The sequence below is a fragment of the Erinaceus europaeus genome, chromosome 9 (genome assembly GCF_950295315.1).
Source record: "Erinaceus europaeus chromosome 9, mEriEur2.1, whole genome shotgun sequence".
NCBI lineage: Eukaryota > Metazoa > Chordata > Mammalia > Eulipotyphla > Erinaceidae > Erinaceus > Erinaceus europaeus.
Genome location: NC_080170.1, coordinates 80,404,894 through 80,428,932, shown reverse-complemented (window position 1 = coordinate 80,428,932; position 24,039 = coordinate 80,404,894). Strand labels below are relative to the sequence as shown.

The 24,039-nt window shown below is 39.4% G+C and overlaps 1 protein-coding gene across 10 annotated transcripts in view; it reads left to right on the top strand.

Moving 5' to 3' along the window:
• The window catches only part of CD86 (CD86 molecule), an 88,842-nt gene that overhangs the window by 9,302 nt on the left and 55,501 nt on the right, over positions 1 to 24,039 (top strand). For 2 of the 10 annotated variants that reach the window (XM_060198290.1, XM_060198291.1), the window contains exon 1: positions 22,878 to 23,291. The exons of 6 other annotated variants lie outside the window; for them this stretch is intronic. The gene's annotated coding sequence lies outside the window, so the exon portion shown is untranslated. Of the gene's footprint in view, positions 1 to 22,719; positions 22,805 to 22,877; positions 23,292 to 24,039 lie in introns of those variants that run through there. 2 more of the 10 variants (XM_060198293.1, XM_060198294.1) reach the window with 2 other exon arrangements.

Sequence of the window (24,039 nt, the reverse complement as noted above, 5' to 3'; positions counted from 1 at the left end):
TGTGCATGGTAACAACCAGGTACATCAACACCTGGTCCCTTGTCACAGTTCTTTGTTATTGGGGATAACATTGATCTGATCAAAAAGATTTAATAAAAATTTTACAAAGAATGAGCAATTCATATGTAGAATAAAAGTAATTGAAATGCATGATATTGCAAAAAAAAGTGTTCAAGCTTTCTCTAAGACTTTGTGAGAACTATGTAATACTCATTGTGGAGGGTGGGGCACAGAACTTTGGTGGTGGGTATGGTGTGTAACTATACCCCTGTAATTCTTTTTTTCTTTCTTTCTTTCTTTCTTTCTTTCTTTCTTTCTTTCTTTCTTTCTTTCTTCCTTCCTTCCTTCCTTCCTTTCCTTCCTTCCTTCCTTCCTTCCTTCCTTCCTTCCTTCCTTTCTCTCTCTCTCTTTCTTTTTTTCTTTCTTTCTTTATAAAAAGGAGACATTAACAAAACCATAGCATAAGAGGGGTACAATTCCACACAATTCCCACCACCAGCTCTCCATATCCCCTCCCCTCCCCTGATAGCTTTCCTACTCTTTAACCCTCTGAGAGTATGGACCCAAGGTCATTGTGGGATGCAGAAGGTGGAAGGTCTGGCTTCTGTAATTGCTTCCCTGCTGAACATGGGCATTGACTGGTCAATCCATACTCCCAGCCTGCCTCTCTCTTTCCCTAGTAGGGTGGGGCTCTGGGGAAGCGGAGCTCCAGGATATATTGGTGGGGTCGTCTGCCAAGGGAAGTCTGATTGGCATCATGCTAGCATCTGGAACCTGGTGGCTGAAAAGAGAGTTAGCATACAAAGCCAAACAAATTATTGAGCAATCATGAACCTAAAGGCTGGAATAGTGCAGATGAAGTGTTGGGGGGGGGTGTTCCCTCCATTTTGTAGATAGCTAGTAGGCACATTTTAGTTATATTCCAAAGGGCCCCTGTAATTCTATAATGTTATAAATGGTTACTAAATCACTAATAAAATAAAGTTGAACAACAACCAAAAAGGGGGCATTTAATTAGTAAATCAATTTGTTTCAAGTTTACTAGAAACCAACTATTAGTGAAATCTGAAATAAATAACTACCCAAAATATGCATCTAAATCATCATTTTCAACAAAACAAGCAATACAGCTTTATCAAGAACTTAAAAACTTTAAAACACAGTGGAGAGAAGAAATAACTGTCATACTATTTGTACAGCTTAACTAGGAATAGATAAAATAATGAAATGACAAAAGAAATACAATGCGGTTAATAACTTATTGATTTTTTTTTTTCACCTCCAGAGCTTCACTGCTCCGGGCTGACTTTTTCAGATAATAGGTAGATAGGTAGACAGATAGATAGAGATATCAAGTACCAAATCTTCCTGCAGTGTAGTGGGGGCTGCACTTAAACTGAAGTTGAGTGTGTTACAATTTAGGCATAATATCCAAGTGAGCTCTCATGTTGACTCAGTGATTTACTTTCTTCTTCTTCTAGCATTTGTCCTTCTTCCGTAGCCAGTCAACAGCATCAGGTTGAGCCTGATGTAAAGTTTTGAGACCTCCTTTGAATCTGGAGAGGTGGCAGTCGTTGACTATGTGGGTCATAGTCTGTCTGTAGCCACAGGGGCAGTTCGGGTCGTCTCTGGCTCCCCAGCGATGGAACATAGCGGCGCACCGGCCATGGCCTGTTCGATAGCGATTGAGGAGGGCCCAATAATAAATAACGTGCTAGGTCAAAGCCGGGTTGACGCTTGCAGGGGTCTGTGATGAGGTGTTTGTTCTTTACCTCAGCTGACTGCCAACTCTGTTTCCAAGAGACTGGAACAGAGAAGTTCAGTGTAGGCATAGGGGACCAGATTGGGTGAGGAGACGTCAAGCGTTGGACAGGGTGGGCGAAGATATCCGTGTATATTGGCAGGTCCGGTGGAGCGTAGATGTGGGAAACGAACTTAGATGATGCTGCATCCCGACGAATATCTGGCGGGGTGATGTTGCTAAGAACTGGCAGCCATGGGACCGGGGTGGAATGGATGGTTCCAGAAATTATCCTCATGGAGGAATATAATTTGGAATTGACCAAGTGGACATGGGGGCTACAGAACCATACTGAGGCACAGTATTCTGCAGTGGAATAGCATAATGCCAGAGATGATGATCGTAGTGTGGAAGCGCTCGCGTCCCATGAGGAGCTGGCCAGTCTTGCAATGATGTGATTCCTCGCGCCCACCTTTGCTGCAGTTTTTATGAGATGTTTGTGAAATGACAGAGTGTGATCGAGAGTAACGCCAAGATAGACTGGCTGGTCTTCATGCCGGATTCTCGTATCGCCAAGCTGCACATTAAGCTCACGCGAGGCCGAGGCATGGTGTAGATGGAAAACAGATGATACCGTTTTTGCAGTGCTAGGGATTAGTCGCCATTTTTTACAGTAATCAGATATCAGAGACATGTCTTTTGTGAGTGTTTCCTCAAGGATGTCGAACTTTGATGCCTGAGTTGCACAGCAGATGTCATCGGCATAGATGAACTTCCTTGAAGAAGTTTCTGGGAGGTCATTGATGTAAATATTAAATAGCATAGGAGCCAGAACAGAGCCCTGGGGGAGGCCACTTGAGACAAGTCTCCATCTGCTAGACTTGTCACCCAGATGCACCCGGAATCTTCTGTTTTGGAGAAGAAACGATATAGTGTTGGCCACCCATGGAGCCAGGCATCTTGAGATCTTGACTAGGAGACCACGGTGCCATACCGTGTCATAGGCTTCTGTGAGATCAACAAAGACAGCACCTGTCTTTAAATTCTTCTGGAATCCATTTTCAATGTAAGTTGAGAGGGCCAGGGCTTGTTCGCAGGTATATCTTCCTGGGCGGAAACCAGCTTGGGCTGGTGATAGGAATTTCTCTGTGAGATGAGAAATACGTGACAGAAGCAGCCTCTCAAGGAGTTTGTAACACACGGAGAGGAGAGAAATTGTTCTATAGCTGGCGGCCAGTGCTGGGTCTTTCTTTGGTTTCAAAACCGCTGTTATCTTCGCATGACGCCAAACTTTTGGCATAGACTCAGATTCCAAGATGTGGGACAGGAATGAAGCGAGCCACTTCTTTGCCGTGGGGCCCAGGTTAAGAATGAGTTCTGGGGTGATGTTATCATAGCCAGCAGCTGTTCCCGGTTTAACCCTCTTCAAAGCGTCTTCCAGTTCAGACAGTGTAAAGGGAGAGAGTTTTGGAGATGGACAAGATAACCGGAAGTGGGATGACCACTCATGGGAAATTTCTCTTTTCCAGACTGGGTCGATTTTAGCACGTCCAACTTGAGTTAGGTGACTGGCCACTGAGTTTGGAGATACAGGAGGATGGGAGATGGGAGAGGGTTGGCTACCGGCACCCAGTCTGTGAAGAAGCTTCCAGGCCTTCCTACTTGAGTGGGTGAAGTTCAGACTTTCCGTGAGTTGTTGCCAGCGGGCTTGGCGTGCTGCATCCAGGGAGGCAATGAGATGGTCAGCCACATCTGGGTCACCCGACTCATCATACTGCTTTAGTAGTTGCTCGCATTCAGCATCAAGACAAGGCGTATAGTTAGCACGTCTCCCACGAGGAATGGCTTGGGAAGCTGCTTTGAAGATGGCTTGGCGGAAGCGCCTGTAGGAATCTTCAGAGGGGATAGAGTTAATTAGAATTGCAGGAATAGATTTGTTGGTAAGATCACTGAACAGATGCCAGTGATTTACTGATTTAAAACATAATGTAAATAATACACTGCTGACTCTCAACAAATATTAAAGAAACAGCAATTTAAAAACCTCCTAACTGAAGTGAATCAGAAAAAGGTAGAGCAAAAGAAATTGAAAACAATTAAAAATGTAAGAAATAATAAAAGAATGTGATATCTAAAATATTTTATTTCCATAAGACTATATCACTGTACATTCTAATGATCTCCATGGCATCTGTGAAAGCTAGTTAGCATATCTTACAGATGAGGGCACTGAAGTTAGTTAGAAAGCTTCCACAAGGTGATACTACTAGTAAGTACATAATGACTTACTGTTTGTTATTTGACACCAGTTCAAAACAGACTCAAGACTCTGGGACTTATTTAATATATAGTATCAGCTATTAGCAAATAGAAAACAGTACCTTCATGCAACTGTGAAACTTTGCACCTTTGACTGATACTTAAAAAAAAACAATGTATTTACCACTGTAACTAGCTCATTGAGGACAAAAGATCTATTTACTTATCTTTAGTCTATTTTATATTTTTTAAATTATTTTTTAAAAGATTTTTTATATTTATTTTCCCTTTTGTTGCCCTTGTTGTTTTATTGTAGTTATTGTAATTGTTGTTGTTATTGCTGTCATCATTGTTGGATAGGACAGAGAGGTGGGGAGAAACATAGACACCTGCAGACCTGCTTCACTGCCTGTGAAGTGACCCCTGCAGGTGGGGAGCTGGGGCTCGAACCATAATCCTTCCGCCTGTCCTTGGTTGCCAATCTAGCTTCCCAGGTGGGAGAGAGAAGACCAGGGATTCATGGCTGAGCTGGGACACAGTTCAATCTTTATTGATGAGCGGGGATGCAGTTTGATCTAGCTAGTCCTGTCCTATATATATATCTCCTGAAGTGGAAGTGTCAGGTCAGAAGAGGATGTACATAGGATAAGGGGTGGGGAGAAGGAAAAAGTGATGGAACCAGTGGGGATTAAACCAATGCCCTGCAGGCAGGGCGGTTCCCAGGTAACATAGTGATTATGTAAATAGACCACAGTGTAAGCAGTGCAACAGAAGAGGTCTTAGAAGCAGAATTTAGAAGCAGACCAACATTCAACAGAAGAGGTCTTAGAAGCAGAATTTAGCAGACCAACACTGGTCCTTGCACTTTGCACCATGTGCGCTTAACTTGCTGCGTTACCACCCAGCTCCCTCTTTAGTATACTTTAAATATGTATTCTCTCAATATCCCTTTACCCAAGAAAATGGGAAAAAATGGCTTCCAGGAGCAGTGAATTCATATTGCCAGAACTGAGTCCCAGCAATAACCCTGGAAGTAATAATAACAATAGTAATAGTATTAGTAACAATAATAATAATAATAATAATAATAATAATTTTAAAAGTATTAAAATATCACAGTTATGGAACAAAGATGCTAAATAAACTGAAAACTTGACCAAGGATGTAGAGTACACAGGTGGTATCAGGATGGGTATTTGTTTATACAAACTTTTTAAACATTATATTTATTTATTTATTTATTTATTTATTTATTTTATGAGAAAAAGAGAGATTGGAATACCCCTTTAGAATATGAGGCACCGGGAATGAAATACAAGTTCTCACAAATGACCTCTGTTTTTAGTTTTCATGATCTCATATATTTTGTCTTCCTTTAACTTATAAAGAACTTTTTTGCTCATTACTCATTAGAATAATGCACTTAAATTTTTATCTCTAACTCTAGAAGATATATAACTACCATTTTTCTTTATCATAAAAAGTTCTTCTACATCTTGCTCTAGTAATTTTACCTTAATCCAAATAAGTTACTAGTAAGATATGGAAACAGAATTAAAAATAAAAGTTTATTACAGTATTTTAACATAATGAAATATAAGAGTCAAACTAAATTTTTTCATAGCAGGTGAATGGTAAAGTAAATTAAAAATTAAAGGAGCCAGGTGGTGACATGTCTGGCTGAGTGTACATGTTACAGTGAGCAAGGGCCTGGGTTCGAGCCCCCAGTCCTCATCTACAGGGGAAAAGCTTTGCAAGTGGTGAAGCAGTGTAGAAAGTGTCTCTTTCAGGCTGGGAGTATGGATAGACCCTTCAATGCCCATGTTCAGCAGGGAAGCAATTACAGAAGCCAGACCTTCCACCTTCTGCACCCCACAATGACCTTAGGTCCATACACTCAGAGGGTTAAAGAATAGGAAAGCCATCAGGGGAGGGGATGGATACAGAGTTTTGGTGGTGGGAATTGTGTGAAGTTGTACCCCTCTTATCCTATGGTTTAGTCAATGTTTCCTTTTTATAAATAAAATAAAATAAAAAGAAAGTGTCTTTTTGTCTCTCTCCCTCTCTATCACCTCCTTCCCTCTTGATTTCTATTTGTTTCTATCCAATAAGTAAAATAAAGGTTATGGAATTATGAACACAAATTTGCATACAAATCAGATAGCTAGGTAGGAAATATGTCAAAATATCCAAAAGTAGTTGACTCTAGATTGCTAGGACAACAGAAATAGTTTTTTAAATTTTAAATTAATATTGCTAAATAGACAGTGATTTGTTAAACATGATAGAAATAGGTTAAATGTAATCTGGTGGTGAGGTACAGACTCAAGTCAGGAGTGACAAGTGTAAATGCTTATGGAGAACCCGAGATAAGAGAACTGAGTGATGATGGTCTGTGGCTTATTGCAACCTCATGACTTATAAATAGTGGAAGTTGTGTTACACCAGCCAATAGGCCTCATCTTGAAAGACGTTGTTGGTCACCACTAAGTCCTGTGTGCAGCAATGTGGTCCAGTACAGCCAGTCTTTTTTTTTTTTTTTTTTTTTTTTTAGAGAAGTCAGAAAGGTATATTTATAGGTGAAAAATTTGTTTTAACATAATGTCTCAATGTCTGGAGGGGCTGCTTTGATCCAAGGCACTAGTTTTGATCTCTGAATAGTGCAAAACACATTTTGAGAGATCACTGAAAATGGAGTAGTTTAGATATATGATATAAGGGAAACATATAGTAGTGAATAAAGGATTAGAAAGGGCAGGAATGGGATATTTATATATTAGTTTACTTAAGAAGGTTTTTGTTTTTTAACAGTGAGAAAAGATGCTGAGTCAAATAGAGGTCCTATACAGAAGCAAAGTTTTATAAATATATGTGTATGATTGCCAATAATAAGACAGGAATTTATCTGAAAGATTTTAGGAAACAACATAGAATAAATTTTAAGTGGCTTTGATGTTTGACTTTCATGTAACTCATCGGCAGTAAGTCTTCTCTCTCTCTCTCTCCCTCCCTCTCTCTCACTTTATTGATTTAATAATGATTGACAAGACTATAGGATAAGAGGGGTATAATTCCGCACAATTCCCACCACCAGAGTTCCATATCCCATCCCCTCCATTGGAAGCTTTCCTCTCTTTTATCTCTAATTATCACTCTTTTATCTATAATTAGGAGGCCTGCTATATGGACTGGATGGTGATGCACCCAATTGAGTGCAAATATTACTCTGTGGAAGGATCTAGGTTCAAGCCTTGGTGGGAGAAAGCTTCACAATCAGTCAAGTAGTGCACTTGTTGTCTCTCTATCTCCTCCTCCTCCTCTCAATTTCTCTCTGTCCTATAAAAAAGGGGGGGTATGGTCACTAAGAAGCATAGTGCAGTCACAGAGTCCCAGTGAAAACCCTGGTGGCAATTAAAAAATATAAATAAAGGGGTCAGGCGGTGGCACACCTGGTTAAGCAAACACATTACAGTTTGCAAGGACCCAGGTTCAAGGCCCTGGTCCCCATTTTCAGGGTGAAATATTCACAAGTGAAGCAGGGCTTCAGGTGTCTGTCTCTTTCCCTATCTACATCCTCATCCTCTCTTTAATATATATATAAAAGGGAAGGGGCTACAGAGTAGCAGCAGCTGTGTTTTACTTTCCTCTGATCAACTAGGAGATCAAGTAGGAATAGCAAAGAGGATCATCTGAGAATGAACAAGACAAGACTAGGATTACTTTGGGAATCCACCAAATCACTGGTGAGTGCAAACACCTGTGGCTTCTGGACAGAGAGGGGATTAAGGAGAGATTCCTGGGGCTAAAAGCCCTTACCTGCTCAGGAGCGGCTGGTAACAGTCCAGCAGTTTGCCAACTGAGGTACCATCTCTTATCTGAGTTTCATAAAAAAAAAAAAAAAAGACTGTTGAAAGAAGGAGAGGATCCCCTAAGCCTCACCACTTGCAACTGTGAATCCCCACTGCTACTGTCTCTGGAGGCTAGAGCAGCAGTGGGGAGGCCCTGTGCTGACATGAGGTGGGTGGGTGGGGCAGAGAACTGACCAGACAATTTAGGAGATTTACATTCCCAGTGGTCTGGAGGTGGGGCTGTATAGGGGGAGCCTTTCTACATTGTTTTCATTATGAATTGGGAGACACAGTGAATAATTGCCTCAGAACCCACAGAGTACAAACAAGATTTGTTTAGAAACTCACAGGGCCAAGGAGTGCCACCCTACTTGGTTCTGGCTATTGGCAGAGCTGAACTGGGCACAGGGCTTTGGACCCTCAGGGTGTGGGAGTCTCTTTGCATAACCACTGTGCTGTCTGTCCCCCACCCTATTTTATCTCTTGGCCAGGAGTGAGTGATTAAACTAAAAAATCTACTTTATAGTTAAAAAGCCCTCAGGGTCCCATTGCCTCAGGGAATATAAATTACATAAGTTTAGCTACTGTGCTTTACCTCAGGAATTGAGATAACATTGAAACAAGTGTTAAGATATGAAACTGCAAACTCTTAAAAACTTTATTTAGATACAAGTCAATCCAGGCAAGTGGGATCAGAGGATTGAAAAGTAGTGAGAGAGGGACCTCATAACAAACCAGTACATACACAGTCTACTTTCTTTTCAGTAATTATCTAGGATGGCTTTATCATATGTAAGGTGTGTGTTCAGATAATAGTCTTTAAAAGAAAAGAACATCATTATAATTAATTTCCAGTGTTTTAAAAGTATGGAGAGTTCACATAAAATTTCTTTCCAGTTCCTCTGGAAAATCAGAAAAACATGGTAACCCACATTCTCATATGGTAACGACTGGTGAATCTGGCAGCTTTCTGGCTTCCAGTGGGGTCCTCCCATATGGTCAGCTTTGCTCATTTACATTATCTACCAGAACTCAGGAAACACTTGTGTCTAGCAAGTGAAAGTCTGGTGTCTAAGGCACCAGTAGGTGAGGAGAGATAACCAAATGGAAGGAGATAGGTGAGAGGTGGGAATACAGAAGCTAGGGGGTTTTGAAAGGCTGAACACCATAAGACGCTGTCTGAGAACAGCATTTACTTTCTTTCCTCCTGACTGGGTAAGAAGTGGCCACAGATTTTTGCCTAGGAGTTGGGAGAAAGTGAAATGAAGAGATCAGGGAACCTGACTAAGGATTCAGGGGAGAAGAAGGTAGACATTTGTGGGTCATAGAGAATTTGACAACAGGGCGCTGAAAAATTAATGTGCACATTCAATGTTTCATCTAAGATTCTATTTCCAGTAGAATTCCCTGGCATATTGATCATTCATGGCTGCCAGAAAAAAGGGAAAATAAACCAAATCCAGTCTCTTTAAAGCCTCTTGTCTTTTTCATGACCGGTGCTTGACTGATCCCTTCATATACTTTTCAGATATGGCAAAAAGGCCCCATTTCAGTTCTGGAACTCCTTAGGAAGAATATTTCCCTTATATTAAAGGAAAATTGTGCAGGTTATTCACTTTTCTAATACTTAGTCTCTTTGTCCATTAGAAGGCTTAGCTTTACATTTTCAGAGAGTCAGGATTAAGTGAGGAAATGGAGAAACATGAAGCTCTTGGTTAGAGCAGGAAGAACTAAGCAATTCTGTGATGAGCAATGATATCCTCAAATTATTAAGTGGCTGTGTGAGTTATGTATTTTTTTTCTCTCCTGGAGGAGAAACAGGAAGTAGAGGTTTGGTGACTTATTCAAGGTCACACAGTTAATAAATACAGCAGAGTAGAGAGATTTACTCAAACTGCCAAACCAAACCTACAGAAATTAGAATTAAAAAAAAAGTATACTAACATTTGTGACATGCTAATTCAGCCTTAAAACATTATTGGTAGAAATTAAAACTGTTTCAATTCTATATGCCTTAAAATCTGGAGTTCATTAGTTTTGTATCCTTGGGCAAGTGATTTAGCCTCTCTGAAACTTGGTTTCCTCATCTGTAAAACTCAATATGCTTATTCTTATTGTGTAGACTTAATGAAGTGATATTTAAAGTACTTAATCAAGAATATAGCTTATAGGCAATCAACTAATAAATATTAACTTTATGACTGTTGTTTATGATGTTATGCTAAGTACTGGGAATACAAACAGGAATGAAACATGTTCCCTCTTCTTTTGGAGCACAGCAGAAAAATTTTACAATGAGGAAACTGTTATAGTGGAAGATTCAATAAAGTAATTTCAAAGGGTGGGAGATACAGATATGATAAAAAGAAGAGGGAAAGAGGTCAGAAAAGGTTTCAATAGTGAGTTCTGGACCTCAAAGGGATTGTGAAATGAAGCTTTGCAGATAGAGAGAGGGAATGTCTTGAAAGAGCCTGGGAAGGTCAAGGAATAGTTTACAATTTAAGTGTGACTGGAGGAAATATTAAATGGATTGACTGATAAAAGCAACAAAGAAAAACTGGATTCAGTCTGTAAAAGGCCTTGCTAAGCTATTTAAGAATGTCTTGCTAAGAAACACAACCACTCTCTTATAAGGAAAAAGGAGCAAATCTCTCAAGCCAGTGAGCTTCATAATCAGTTTTTTTTTTTTTTTTTTTTTTTATGAAAGATAATGACAAGGTAAATGATACTGAGAGGAAACCAGTCCAGAAACTATTGTAATTATCTAGATAAGACAAAGACCTCAGAACTGGGTGCCAATAAATTAGAAATGGTTGGTGAGGATGAGGAGGTAAAGAATAACAACACGTGAAATCCAAGCTATGAAAATGGCTTGATCCTTTCTTACTACAGTCATCCCAAAGGACCAAAATAAAAACAAAGAAACCCTCTTTTAAAAATAAGCTCTTTTGTTTGTATGCAAATAGGCCACACACAGTGAAAATGCAACTCAAGTGTAATGACAAATGCAATATTTCACCTCTAATCAATGAAATACAAAGATCAAATTGGTTTATAAATGTTGTCCTTTTAGATAAGATGTGCTGACACTTATTTTAGGGAGATGTGAAAATGTACTCCTGTGATAACAGTTTTATAAATCAGTATTTCTTCACTAAAACAATTTTTAAAAAATGCTGTCCTAAAAAATGTCTGAGCTCCTCACATGAAGATTGGATGGTGGGATTTGTGTGGAGTTGTACCCCTCCTATCCTACGGTTTTGTTAATGTCTCCTTTATTAAGTAAATAAATTTAAAAAAGAAATAAAATCCTTCTTTCCACAAAAAAAAGGCAACCAATCAAGGCAATATTCATTTGAGATTGTTTTTATTCTTAGACCAGACTATCTGAGGCACTTTTCAAAATAGGCTATCTGAGGCTATCTGAGGCACTTTTCAAAAGGCTATCTGAGGCACTTTTCAAAAGAAGCTATTCCTAAGTCATATTGCTGAAGAGTAGGAAGAATAGCATCTTATTTTACTGAAAAATTTCTATCAAGTAGCAATACCTTGATGTGATTGTGGATTTCAAGAGTCTTTCAGATGAAGGTATGGGAAGAGAGGTGCAAACATTACACATCTATAGTTCTGTGCTACCAACTTAAAAACTGAAAACCCAGATTGATAAATACATATTGTAAGGGTTCACTGAAGTCTTGTGTACATTGTTTTTGGCTAGAAAGTCGCCACAGGGAAGTGAACCTTTATGTGTACAATGATCTCTCCTCCAGCTCTAGTTATAAAATGGAAGCTTTAAAAAAATTCAGTGGCTATTATTTTTAAACAAGTTTAATCATGTTGACCATGTTCTGTATGCCCCAGTCTATTTTACTTTGTGGTGCACATTTTATTTATACTCTTATATAAATATTTTGCATAAAAAGGTGCTTTCACAGCTCTTCATGCTTCCCTAAACTTGAAATATACTTATTTGTTAAAATGTGTTAGTTCTGTTATGTATTATATGACCTCCTCAGCATACATAGGAAAAAACACATGGACTTAACTCTTCAAGCAACAGTTGTATTTAGAATACTACCTCATTTGATTTCTAAGTGAAGTTATAAAGGAAATGGAAAGATGCCAACCAGTTTGTGAAAGAAACAGTTTCTGAGAAAGTGTAAGTGTATAACCCTAAGAAACTAGGTTTTAAATTCTAAGATCACAGTACTCTGAATTGGGGAGTTAATGTTCCACAGGTGACACTGGAGATCAAAAAGAAGTACATTTGTAGTTGGATATTTGTTGGCAGGAGGGTGCTTTGGATGTAGTTGGCTGCTATAATCCTAGTCTCTGGTGTCTATAAGGGTGAATCATGATCCCCTGAGCTGTACCATCTGAAGCTCTTCTCTAGATTAGCCTTGCTTTCTGACCTGCAGCTCAGTTTATCACTGGCCCTGGGGTTTGTCCTTTATGAGGGAGTTTCTTCTACAAGAAGAAAGATTAAGTATCTCCATTCACTAAGTTGTAAATGTCACATTTCCCCAAAACTTAGATTCAACCAACTCCCACTGGCACCCTGTCAGGTCACCACTATATTATAGATGAATAATTATAGAATCCTTTCTCACACCCTGGGTAAGGGAAGGTTGGCTCTCACCTGGTGGGATTGTTGTTCTTAGCTTGAGCCTCGCTTTCCTCATCTTCCTTACTTGTCCATACCACTAAAGTAATAGCCCATCTAAAGGCCACACCCATTGCTGATGCATCAGGACTTCTTTCTCTAAAATGCATGTGTCCTGATGTTTTCTCTTTGTACACATTTCTCCAACCTTCCTCTTATGCTAATGTAATCAATCCATATACATTTATTATGCTGCTGAAGGTATGTTTCATTAAGCTACCATATAATTTTGAAAGCACAAATAAGAATCTTATGCAAAAAAAAAAAAAAAGAATTATTTTTAACAGAATTATGCCCCTTGCCTTTCTGACTTCTCCTTAGAGGACATTTGGGTAAAAGTCTGTTATTGGGTCCTAGTTACTGTGTTCAGCAGTTGGTAGGATGCACATTATAAAACAATACAAGTTGCTTTGCTCTTTTTTAAGTAGATGCATGAGTGATGGGCATGAATTTGCATCATGAGAAAGTGATTAAAAACAGGTAGTCCAGGGAAGCCAGGAAATAATATGAGCCAGTACAGAACTACAGAGGGACATGCACAAAAGGCTATATGATTGAGGGTCTCTCCCTTGAAAGCCTGGAGATGCCTTAATGGATATAGATGTGAGGTTGCAAACTCAAAGAAAAAGATTCGCCCTCTAGTGCTCTAATGTATGAAATTTGCTTTTAAGTTCTATCTCCCCCTCAAAGAAAACAAGAACCTTACTACATTTCTAAGAATGTTCCCCAGAAATATGGAACTGAAAGCTTTTTTTTTTTTTGCTGATCTGGACTTCAGAAAATAATGGGATGGGAGTCGGGCTGTAGTGCAGCGGGTTAAGCGCAGGTGGCGCAAAGCACAAGGACTGGCATAAGGATCCCGGTTCGAACCCCGGCTCCCCACCTGCAGGGGAGTTGCTTCACAGGCGGTGAAGCAGGTCTGCAGGTGTCTATCTTTCTCTCCTCCTCTCTGTCTTCCCCTCCCTCTCTCCATTTCTCTCTGTCCTATCCAACAACAACAACAACAATAATAACTTCAACAATAAAACAACAAGGGAATAAATAAAATAAATATAAAAAAAGTACTAAAAAAAAGTAAAAAAGAAAATAATGGGATATTTTATTTAATTCACCTAAGAAATTGGAATATGATTGTCTCAGACAGATGCAGAAAAATATTTACGTAGATGGCAGAAATATGCACCTGGAGAGTTTTCACAATATTTTATGTGTGGCATTTGCTTACAACTGTGCAACAGGGAGGTATGAACCTTTGGACTGTGAAACTGATGCTAATGTTCTTACCCACTAGTCTAGAAGTCCTCTAAAAATGTCACATCACTTATATAGTTGCTTTACCAGGAATCAGTACATGTGGTTAGGACTTGAGTTATTATTTTTTAAATTAATAGATGCTATTTTTAGAACAGCTTTAAATTTACTGAAAAAGTAAGCAGATAGTACAAAGAATTCCCATAGACTCCTTCCCCTGCACATAGTTTCCCCTATTTTTACCACCTTTCTTTAGTGTGGTATATTTCTTACAATTAATAAAATGACAGTGATACACTCCATGACATTTCCCTCTTTGTGTTCCAGCATCTTACGGTTTTTGAAATTTATAATAATGTTGCTATTCTAAAAATCCTCTGGTCTCCCCTTATTCTTCCTTTCTCATCTTCTCTGGCAACTACTGATCTTTTGCTTTCTTCATAGATTTGTCCTTTCCAAAGTGGCATGTAGTTTGAATCAGATGGGATGCAGCTATTCGTACTAGCTTTTCCATCAAGCAGTGGACATTTATGTTTTCTTGGCGTGTTTTTTTTTTTTTTTTGTGGCTTGAGAGTTCCCTTCTTTTCAGCACAGAATTATATCCCACTGCATAGATATACTCTATTTAATACATTTAACCATAGATGGTAAATTAGTTACTTCCAGTTTTGTTGGCTATGAGACAAAACTGCTATAAAAAATTGTGTGCAGGTTTTATGTAGATGTACATTTTTAACTCATTTTGGGTGAGTACCGAGGAGCAAGAATGCTGAATCATATTGTAGGTAGGCTTATTATAAGTTTTGCAAGAAATTTGCTGAACATATTCATATAGACATAACATGTCTATATCATTTTGCACTCCTATAACAATGAATGACAGTTGCTGTCAATAGCATTTGGTCTTATAGTTTGTTTTTATTTTTTATTTTGTTTTATTTTTTAATATTTATTTATTCCTTTTTGCTGCCCTTGTTTTATTGTTGTAGTTATTATTGTCATTAATGTCACTGTTTTTGGATAGGACAGAAAGAAATGGAGAGAGGAGGGGAAGACAGAGAAGGGGAGAGAAAGATACACACCTGCAGACCAGCTTCACCGCCTGTGAAGAGACTCCCCTGCAGGTGGGGAGCCAGGGGCTCCAACCGGGATCCTTACACTGGTCCTTGCGCTTTGTGCCAGGTGCACTTAACCCACTGCGCTACCGCCCGACTCCCTTTATTTTAATTTTTTTAGTTAGCCATTCTATGATTTACATCAACAAACCAGGAAATGACAGGTGTTGGAGAGGTTGTGGAAAAGAGGGAACTGTGCTTCACTGCTGGTGGGAATGCAAACTGGTACATCCCGCTTGGAAAACTGTATAGACAGTACTTAGACAAATAAAAGTGGAATTACTTTATGATCCAGAAATACCACTATTAGGTATTCATCCAGTAAACAATTAATTAGAAGGGATATATGTACTCCTATGCTCATAGCTGCATTATTCACTATAGTCAAGAAGTAGAAGCAGCCTAAATGCCCATCAACAGATGACTGGCTAAAGAAATTATGGGATAAGGGGCCAGGTGGTGGTGCACCTGATTAAGAGCACACACTACAGTGTGCAAGGGCCCGGGTTCAAGCCCCTGGTCCCCACCTGCAGAAGGAAAGCTTCATGAGGAAAGCTTCAGGGCTGCAGGTGTCTCTCTATCTCTCCCTCTCTATCTCCTCCTGCCCTCTTAATTTCTCTCTGTCTCTATCCAATAAAAAATAAATAAAATTAAAATAAAAAATAATTAAAAAATAAGTTGTGGGATATATACTCCATGGACTGTTACCCTGAGATAAAAAAAGATGAGTGTGTCCTTGGGGGTATAACTGGAGGTGATTATGCCTACTGAAGTAAGTAAAGAGAATAAGACCGCTACCAGATGGTTTCACTCATATGTGGAATCTAGAGATCTGACTTACATGAACTTGCCAAAAAAAAATTCAAACAAAATAGAAGCAAGCAAACTGTAAGGCTTGTGAGAATTATGATGATTATCTTTGGGAGGTAGAAGGGTGGTAATACAGAACTTTGGTTGTGGGTGTGGTGTGGAACTATACATTGTAATCTTACAATCTTGTAACATACTAATAATAACAAATAAAAAATTATAAAAGGAGAAAATAAAGTTAGCCATTTTAATAGATGTGTGGTAATAACTTATAATTGTTTTAATTTACCATTTACTAAAACATATGATACTGTCTTTTAAAATTTTATTTATTTATTGTTGGATAGAGACAGAAAGAAATTGAGAAGGGAAAGGGAGATAGAGAGGGAGAGAGACAGAGATACACCTGAAGCCCTGCTTTACCACTCATGAAGCTTTCATCCTGAAGGTGGGGATAAGGGCTTGAACCGGAGTTTTATCACACAGTAGTGTGAATGCTTAACCAGGCTTGCCACTGCCTGGCCCCTGATACTGTCCTTTGACATTGTTACTTGCCATCTGTATGCCTTGTTTGGGGAGGTATATGTTTAGAACTTTTGCCTACATTTAAACTGAGTTGTCAGTTTTATTGAGTTTTAAGAGTTCCTAGTACATTTTGAATGCTTGTTCTTTATCAGATAAATGTTTTCCAAGTATTTTCTCCCAGTCAGTGACTTGTCTTTTTATTATCTCAGCAGTTACGCCATATTTATGCTTTAAGGAGTAAAGGTGCTAAAATTACAAATCTGCTAGAGCAGTAAAAATAAAATTTCACAGAAAAATGTTTTATACTTCCTCTCAGGTGAGCTCTATCTGTGAGTACATCAAAGTTTTACTAAAAGGTGAGTGTCAGGGGAGTCAGGCGGTAGCCGGTTAAGCACAAGTGGTGCAAAGTGCAAGGACTGGCATAAGGATCCCGGTTGGAGCCCCAGGCTCCCCACCTACAGAGGAGTCTCTTTACAGGAGGTAAAGCAGGTCTGCAGGTGTCTATCTTTCTCTCCCTCTCTCTGTCTTCCCCTCCTCTCTCAATTTCTCTTTGTCCTATCCAACAGTGACAGCAATAACAACAACTACTACAATAAAACAAGGGCAACAAAAGGGAATATATATATATATATATATATATATATATATATATATATATATATAAAGAGAGTGTCACATCTTGAGATATGTGACTGACTTTGTTATTAGAACTTGTACAACAGAGCTGGAAATGAGAACAGGACTCAGTGCTGTGCTACAGTACTTTTAAATTAAGAAATATTCAAGAACTGCATTAACGGTTCAATCCTACCTACCCCTCTCCATCCTACCCTCTGATGTGTAAGGATTATTCTATGCATACAGTATTAACTTCTGTCCTTGAATACAAGTATATAATAATTTTCCCCATTTCTCTTGATTAGTCTTAATTCTACTTCTAAGCTTCTTGCCAGTTGTACAAAAGACTCCATAGTATTTGTGTAGGAGTTTCCTTCCCCTGCTGAAGCCCAGTTAGAATTCAGAAAGTTTACCTGAGGAGGTGGTGTTAGAGCACATAGAGTACCATGCTCAAGGACCAAGGTTCAAGCCCCTGGGTCACACATGCAGAGGTTGGGGAAATTTTATGAGTGATGGGACAGTGCTTCAGATATATCTCTGTCTTTCTCTCCCTCTTAATCTCTCTTTGTCTCACTTTTACCCAAAAAGAAAAAGGAAAACAAATGGTCACTGGGAATGGTAGAGCCATCTTGCAGGCATCAACTCCCAGTGATAATTCTGGTTGGGGTGGGGATAGGAAGCAGAACACCAAAAAATAAAACTTGTCGGATCTAGAAAGTGATGAAAGGACTTCAATTCCCTAGTCTGTGACTCCCATCAGGAACATTACTATCTAGTCCCACAGAGGGCTATGAAATCTGGAAGCTCTCAGTTCTCATAATGCCATAGTCAATATACTGGTGCTGGAAACTGCCTGGGAGGGCATTGCTTCTGTAGGCAAGAACCACCACCCTGAGGTTGCTATTCACTTGGGTTTTGGGATTTGGGCTCTAATTCTTGCAGAACTCATACATTTCTGCTTTTCTCTCCCTCTTGCATCTCTAAAGCATATCTTCTCATTCCTTTCCCTAGGACATCTGTGTTCTTTCATGGACTTTCACAGAAGTCCAGAAATATTTTGACTAACTTTCTCCTGTTTTCTCCCTTACTGAAGTATATATGAAGAAAACATATCCTAACATATAGTTCAATAAATAGTGCTGCTCAATTTGTAATAGACAAAACCTGGAAGTAACCCAGATGCCCAATAACAGATGAGTGGCTGAACAAGATGTGGTATATATACACAATGGAATATTACTCGGCTATTTAAAATGGTGACTTCACTATTTTCAGCCCATCTTGGATGGAGCTTGAAGAAATCATGTTAAGTGAAATAAGTCAGAAACAGAAGGATGAATATGGGATGATCTCACTCTCAGGCAGAAGTTGAAAAACAAGATCAGAAGAGAAAACACAAGTAGAACCTGAACTGGAGTTGGTATATCGCACCAAAGTAAAAGACTCTGGAGAGGGTTGGGGAAAGGGGGAGAGTACAGGTCCCAAAAGGATGACAGAGGACCTAGTGGGGCTTGTATTGTTATGTAGAAAACTGAGAAATGTTATACATGTATATTCTATTGTATTTACTGTTGAATGTAAATCATTAATCCCCCAGTAAATAAATAAATATAGTGTTACAACAGCAATTTATGGGAATTATTGTACCTTAATTCAGGGATCACCACCTGGAATACTTGTAGGCTGCCTCTTGATCACTGGCTACAGAAAGTAAAACCATTCATATATAACAAAAAAATACATAGCTGAGACTGGAACATTCAAGTGTTTGGATATTTTCAAATGTCCACAATTTTCTAATTTTGTCTCTCAGAGTAAATCTTATCTTGGAAATCTCAAGGAACTATCTCTTAGACAAAGTTGAGCAAGGATATCAGAAAAGCATCTGCTTCCTTTGCCCAACTACCATCTGCACCTCCTGCTGCTTTTTCCTTATAGCTTTGGTCTCCTCAGTCCTGAGAACATCCGGGAATGAGGCAGTGGAGGAAGAAGCCTCACTCAGAAAGCAGCTTTCTGAGGTTACCAGCAACTTCCTCTTCACTAAACACAAGGAACTGATGTCTTCATTCTGTTCCACCTCTTCTCTGTGTTTGATACTGCTGACCCCTCAAGCCCTCTGAGTCCCTGACTAATGATGCTTGGATAAGGTCTCCTTGTCATTTGTTCTGAAAGCACAAGGCTTTGAAGGATTACAAATATAATGGAGAATATAGATCAGATTTAGAGTAACTTTTTGATTGACTGAATACTTGTCCTGAATACTAACACACAACCAAGATGGGACCAAGGAGTTGCGATCTTACTTGATATGCTAAAAAAAAAAAAATATTATGGCCATACAACTTCTCAATACAACTGTTTACAGGTTAATTTAATTTCTGACTCATTAATGAAAGTGATCTTGGTACTGCCCATTCCATTCTATAGGCCATCTCAGCAAAGAGCTATTCTGACAAGTTCAGAGAGATCTGTGCCAGTGAGAAAGCTGCTGAGTTGACTAGAGCTGTGGGGATTATATCATTGAGGAACAATTGAAGATACTGTGGTTGTTTTACTGAGAGAAATAATATTAAGGAGATATATAATATCTGCTGTTATAATATATACAGTTTTTTTTCCTCTAGGAATTTTAGAAAATAGAACAGGCTAACTAGATGATACTTATAGGGCTGAAATTGTGGGAAGTGGTAGATTTAAAACTATATAAAGAACTTTCTTTTATCAGGTCTGTTTTATTAGGTATTAAGTTTTCGAAGTTAAGTAAGAAAGTAAAGGCTGGATAAACATCAGAGATGACACTGATGGGGTACTTGCCTAAGTGAGAAGCTATAATGACTTTTGAAGTATCTTAATCAGCCACAAAATTCTAATTAAGCCATACAGTAAATTCCAGGACACAACATTGTCCTTAGGTTCTTCTGCCTGCCTTATTGCTTATGTCTCTCTACTTCCATGTTAGTGTGGCAGCAGTACTAGGAATACTTGAGAGAAGGGGCATAGAAAACCCCAAACAAACAAAACTCCAAAAATTACTATAGGGAGCCAGCAGGTAGGTGGCTTACTCAACAGAGAGCATATGCATTACTATGTGGGATGACACAGGTTTGAGCCCAGGGCCTCCATATAGAATCACCTGCAGGGAGAAAGTTTCACAAACAATGGAGCAGTGTTGTGGTGTCCCCATTCTCTTACTCTCGCTTTCTCTTCCCACCTTTCCCTCTTTCTGTTTTTCACACTCTACTTAAAGATATATATAGTTGCTGGGAGTGGTGGAGTCATGCAGGCACCAAGTCTTAGTTCAATGTCTACTATATGCTAGGATCTTTGTTAGGCATTAAATAAATATTTAGTATTTTGTGAGAAAATTAAAGTTCAGAGAGGTTAAGTAACTTCTCTAAAAACCACACAGGCATTAATTAGTGAAACCAAGATCTGAACACAGTTCTCTGTGATTCTTTTTTAATATTTATTTATTTATTCCCCTTTTTTTGCCCTTGTTGTAGTTATTATTGTTGTTGTTACTGATGTTGTTGTTCTTGGATAGGACAGATAGAGAAATGGAGAGAGGAAGGGAAGACAGAGAAGGGGAGAGAAAGATAGACAGACACCTGCAGACCTGCTTCACTGCTTGTGAAGCTACTCTCCTGCAGGTGGGGAGCCAGGGGCTTAAGCCGGAATCCTTACACCAGTCCTTGCGCTTTGCGCCACCTGTGCTTAACCTGCTGCGCTACTCCCTGACTCCCAGTTCTCTGTGATTCTAAAGCCAAGTGTGACATGGTATTTTTATTTATCCATTTATGGTGAATGAAACACTTTTTAAAAAATTAGTATTGACATGGAGATTTACTTTAAATAATCTTAGGTAAAGTAAGAGCAAAGTATCATTAAAAATAATACAGATTTAGTTGGTGTATTACACCAAAGTAAATAACTCTGAGGTTGGGGGGAGGGTTCAGGTCCTGGAACATGATGGCAGAGGGGGACCTAGTGGAGGTTGAATTGTTATGTGGAAAACTTGGAAATGTACAATCTATTGTATTTTACTGTCAACTGTAAACCATTAATCCCCCAATAAAGAAATTTAAAAAAATCACAAAAGTAAATAGTATAGATTTTACATAGATTTAAAGTAGCACTAGTGGCTGGAATGACTGAAATTTGGGAAATATTATTCACATATTTTGATAGTAGATTTTCTAATTTAGTGTAAAGGAAGTAGAAGGGAAGGAAGGGAATATGAAAACTGAGTGAGATATGAATTAATTCTTCTGTGCTCTGATAGGTGGGTAATTTCATGTGATACAATAAAGAAACCAAATGGACTCTTTCCAATAAAAAGAAAGGAAAAAAAAAAACTACATAATTGTAAAATCCAGAGGAAAACCCCAGGTAGGGCCTATCTGAATAAAGGATGAAGTTTCCAAGGTATGCTCATGGAAGGACAGTGAGGAAGTGATGACCTGTGAGTCAGGGTCCAGAACCTGCATGCGAGGAGCCCACGGCATTTAGAAGAGGCCTAGGTGAAGGGTGAACAGGTTTACAGATTAGTCTGGGCAAGAGTGAGCATCACCTCTCTGGTGATAGTAGGTAGATTTTTGTGGAAAGGCCAGAGTGAGTATTGGAGTTTCTGAAAAAAAAAAAAGAAAAAAAGATAGGAAAGTAATAATAAAGACTAAATCATATGTAGCACCCTCTGAGCCAAGTGACTTAATGTGAAGCTTAGCACTGGTGGACTTTGGAACTCCTAGGATTTAGTATTCCATGCATTTCTACAATGAAAAAAAAAAAACGCTTTAGCACTGGGCGTTTGCTGGCACACTTTGCAGGGCTGTTAGGAGCAGAGATATGGGGGCAGAGGTGGGAAGAGCGAGATTGCTGGGGACCAGGAATGCAGGGATGTAGGAGAAGGGGCAGGAACAGCAGTAGGGTCAGTTGAGGGAGGGGGTGAGAGGGGTGTGTCTCAACTATATGTTGCAGTTGCCCCAGACAGACTGGAACTACTTCTGTAGACCACACCTTCTCTGGATCCTCTCACATAACAAGGTGGGCCTGGGGAGCAAGTGGGGGAAGCGGGGGATGTTCAGACAGGCTTACCTTGGACCCAACCCCCCACTATATAAAGGGGTTCCTCCCTTCAACTCCAGTGCCACCAATCCTTTGGTACTGGTTGTCACTCATGCCATCTGGAACCAGTTAACAATGAGAATGGAGGTGTCATTGTATTATCTACAACAATGCAACATGGAGACTCTTATTAGTCACATTTCATAATTGAGGAGATTGAGACTTGGAGATGCTCAGTAATAGCCTTAGGGTTTTGTAGTCAGGCCAGAATTTGACCTTGGACCATTAATTCCAAACAAGTGTTACTTCCCCTGCCCCTGGTCTCCTTGCCTGGCTGGGTCTCCTCAACCCACAGCAGGCAGTTTCTACTTTGCCATTTTTCATTTCCCTATCACAGAGGGCACAATTAGCAACACATCTGGAAGCATAACAAATGCCCTCAGCCCCACTCTCATGGAACAGAGGGCCTGACTGGGTCAGGGGGAAAAAATAGAAAGGAAGAAACCATGTATTTGGAAGAGGATTATTTATGTCAATGCCTTTTAAAGTACTAGGTTTGGGAGGAAAAATCTACTTGGCATTCACACTTCTGCTTGGAACTTCTTCCTAGACACAAGAGTACCCACCTACCCACTTCCAGGAATAGTGAACAGAAATAATGGAAACATTCTGAACAAGACAAAATAATACTAGACTAAGATAATATGAACACAGGGGCTGTGTGACCTGTCTCAAGCACTTAGAACAGTGTCTATTGCTTCATAATTCTAAGTTCAAAATCAAAAAGTTTATTATTTATTCAAGGTTATGTGTGTTAATCGCCTTCTAGCAGAATATGTAAAGAAGGATTCAGTCCATGATTTGAGGTGAAGGCAAAGCACCCCATTGAGGACAATCTCCTGCAGCCCTGGTGAGCCAGACATGGCATCTGCCACATGGTTGCCTAGGGACTGAGCTCTATCTTTTCCTGTGGAGTCAGACACAGCAGCACTTCTGGATCTCTGTCTATTGTCAGGGAAGATATCCTTTTCTTGCTTGTGGCTGGGGCTGTCTTTGGGGGTTTTCCTCAGGGCTTTACACTCACTCACTCTCCAAGGGTGTATATTCTCATCAGTGGAAATGCCCACCTGCCAGCAAAAGTTATCTGGAACCAGCGAGAACATTGCTTCTGTCTGTGGTGGTGTTTCTTGCTAGTCAGTTCCCCTTTCTCTACTTGAGCTCTAGCCTCTGCAGTGCTGACATTTTTGTTTCTCTGCAAGCCACACTAAGAGGCATGGGGAGATCACAAAGGCTCCTCCTAACTGGTTACTGATACCTTGCTTCTGTCTTCCTTGGGAATGCCACTGGGTTTATGTACCTGGCGTCTGGGAGCTGTACTGGAGGGGAATTTATGACAGGTATGTTCTTATACTTTGGGAACTTCGTATGGGGTAAAGTTGTATCTGGGGCAGAGATTCAGGGCTGATCACCAGCTAGGGAGTGGGTAAGAGGGAGCATGGAGTATGTGCTTCAGACCCTTGCAATTTGGCTTCTCAGACCAGTTACATTCAAAGCAGGAAATTTTACGAGCGTGCCTTTTTCAGTAAGTCTCTTAATATGCTTTGGTAAATTAGGAAGGCAGGCAGGAAATAGAAGTTATTGCTTAGCAGACAAGTGACAATCACCTTTGGTCCGAGAGTGCTGTGGGATCCTTGTCACTTTGCTTCAGAAATTATTCAAGAATATTAACCTTGCCTGGGTCCCTTGTATGGTGAGAAGTCCAGAGAATGGGGCAACATCCACAGTCTCCCTGTAGTGGTCTCTGTAGGTCTTTTATTTTAATCATTTTGCTTATATTTTGTCTTTGGTTTGACATTTTTCTTCTGTTTAAAAATCTTTTCGTATTTATGCTTCCCATCCAAGTGCCTCATCCAATGTTAACCCCTATTGGTACCAGAGACCATTAGTTCATTTAGAAAGAAAAAATCTTATATTGAAAAAAAAAAAAGAGCTCAAGCAGTGGTTATCGTGTTCTGAATACCATGAACATATTTGCATTTGCAAATGTGTTTAAAATAGTGTCTCCACTAATAGTTATTTAATGTTCTGGAAAGACTGGTGAATATAATTTTTGTCCAAGGGAACTTCCCACTCCACTCAAATTAT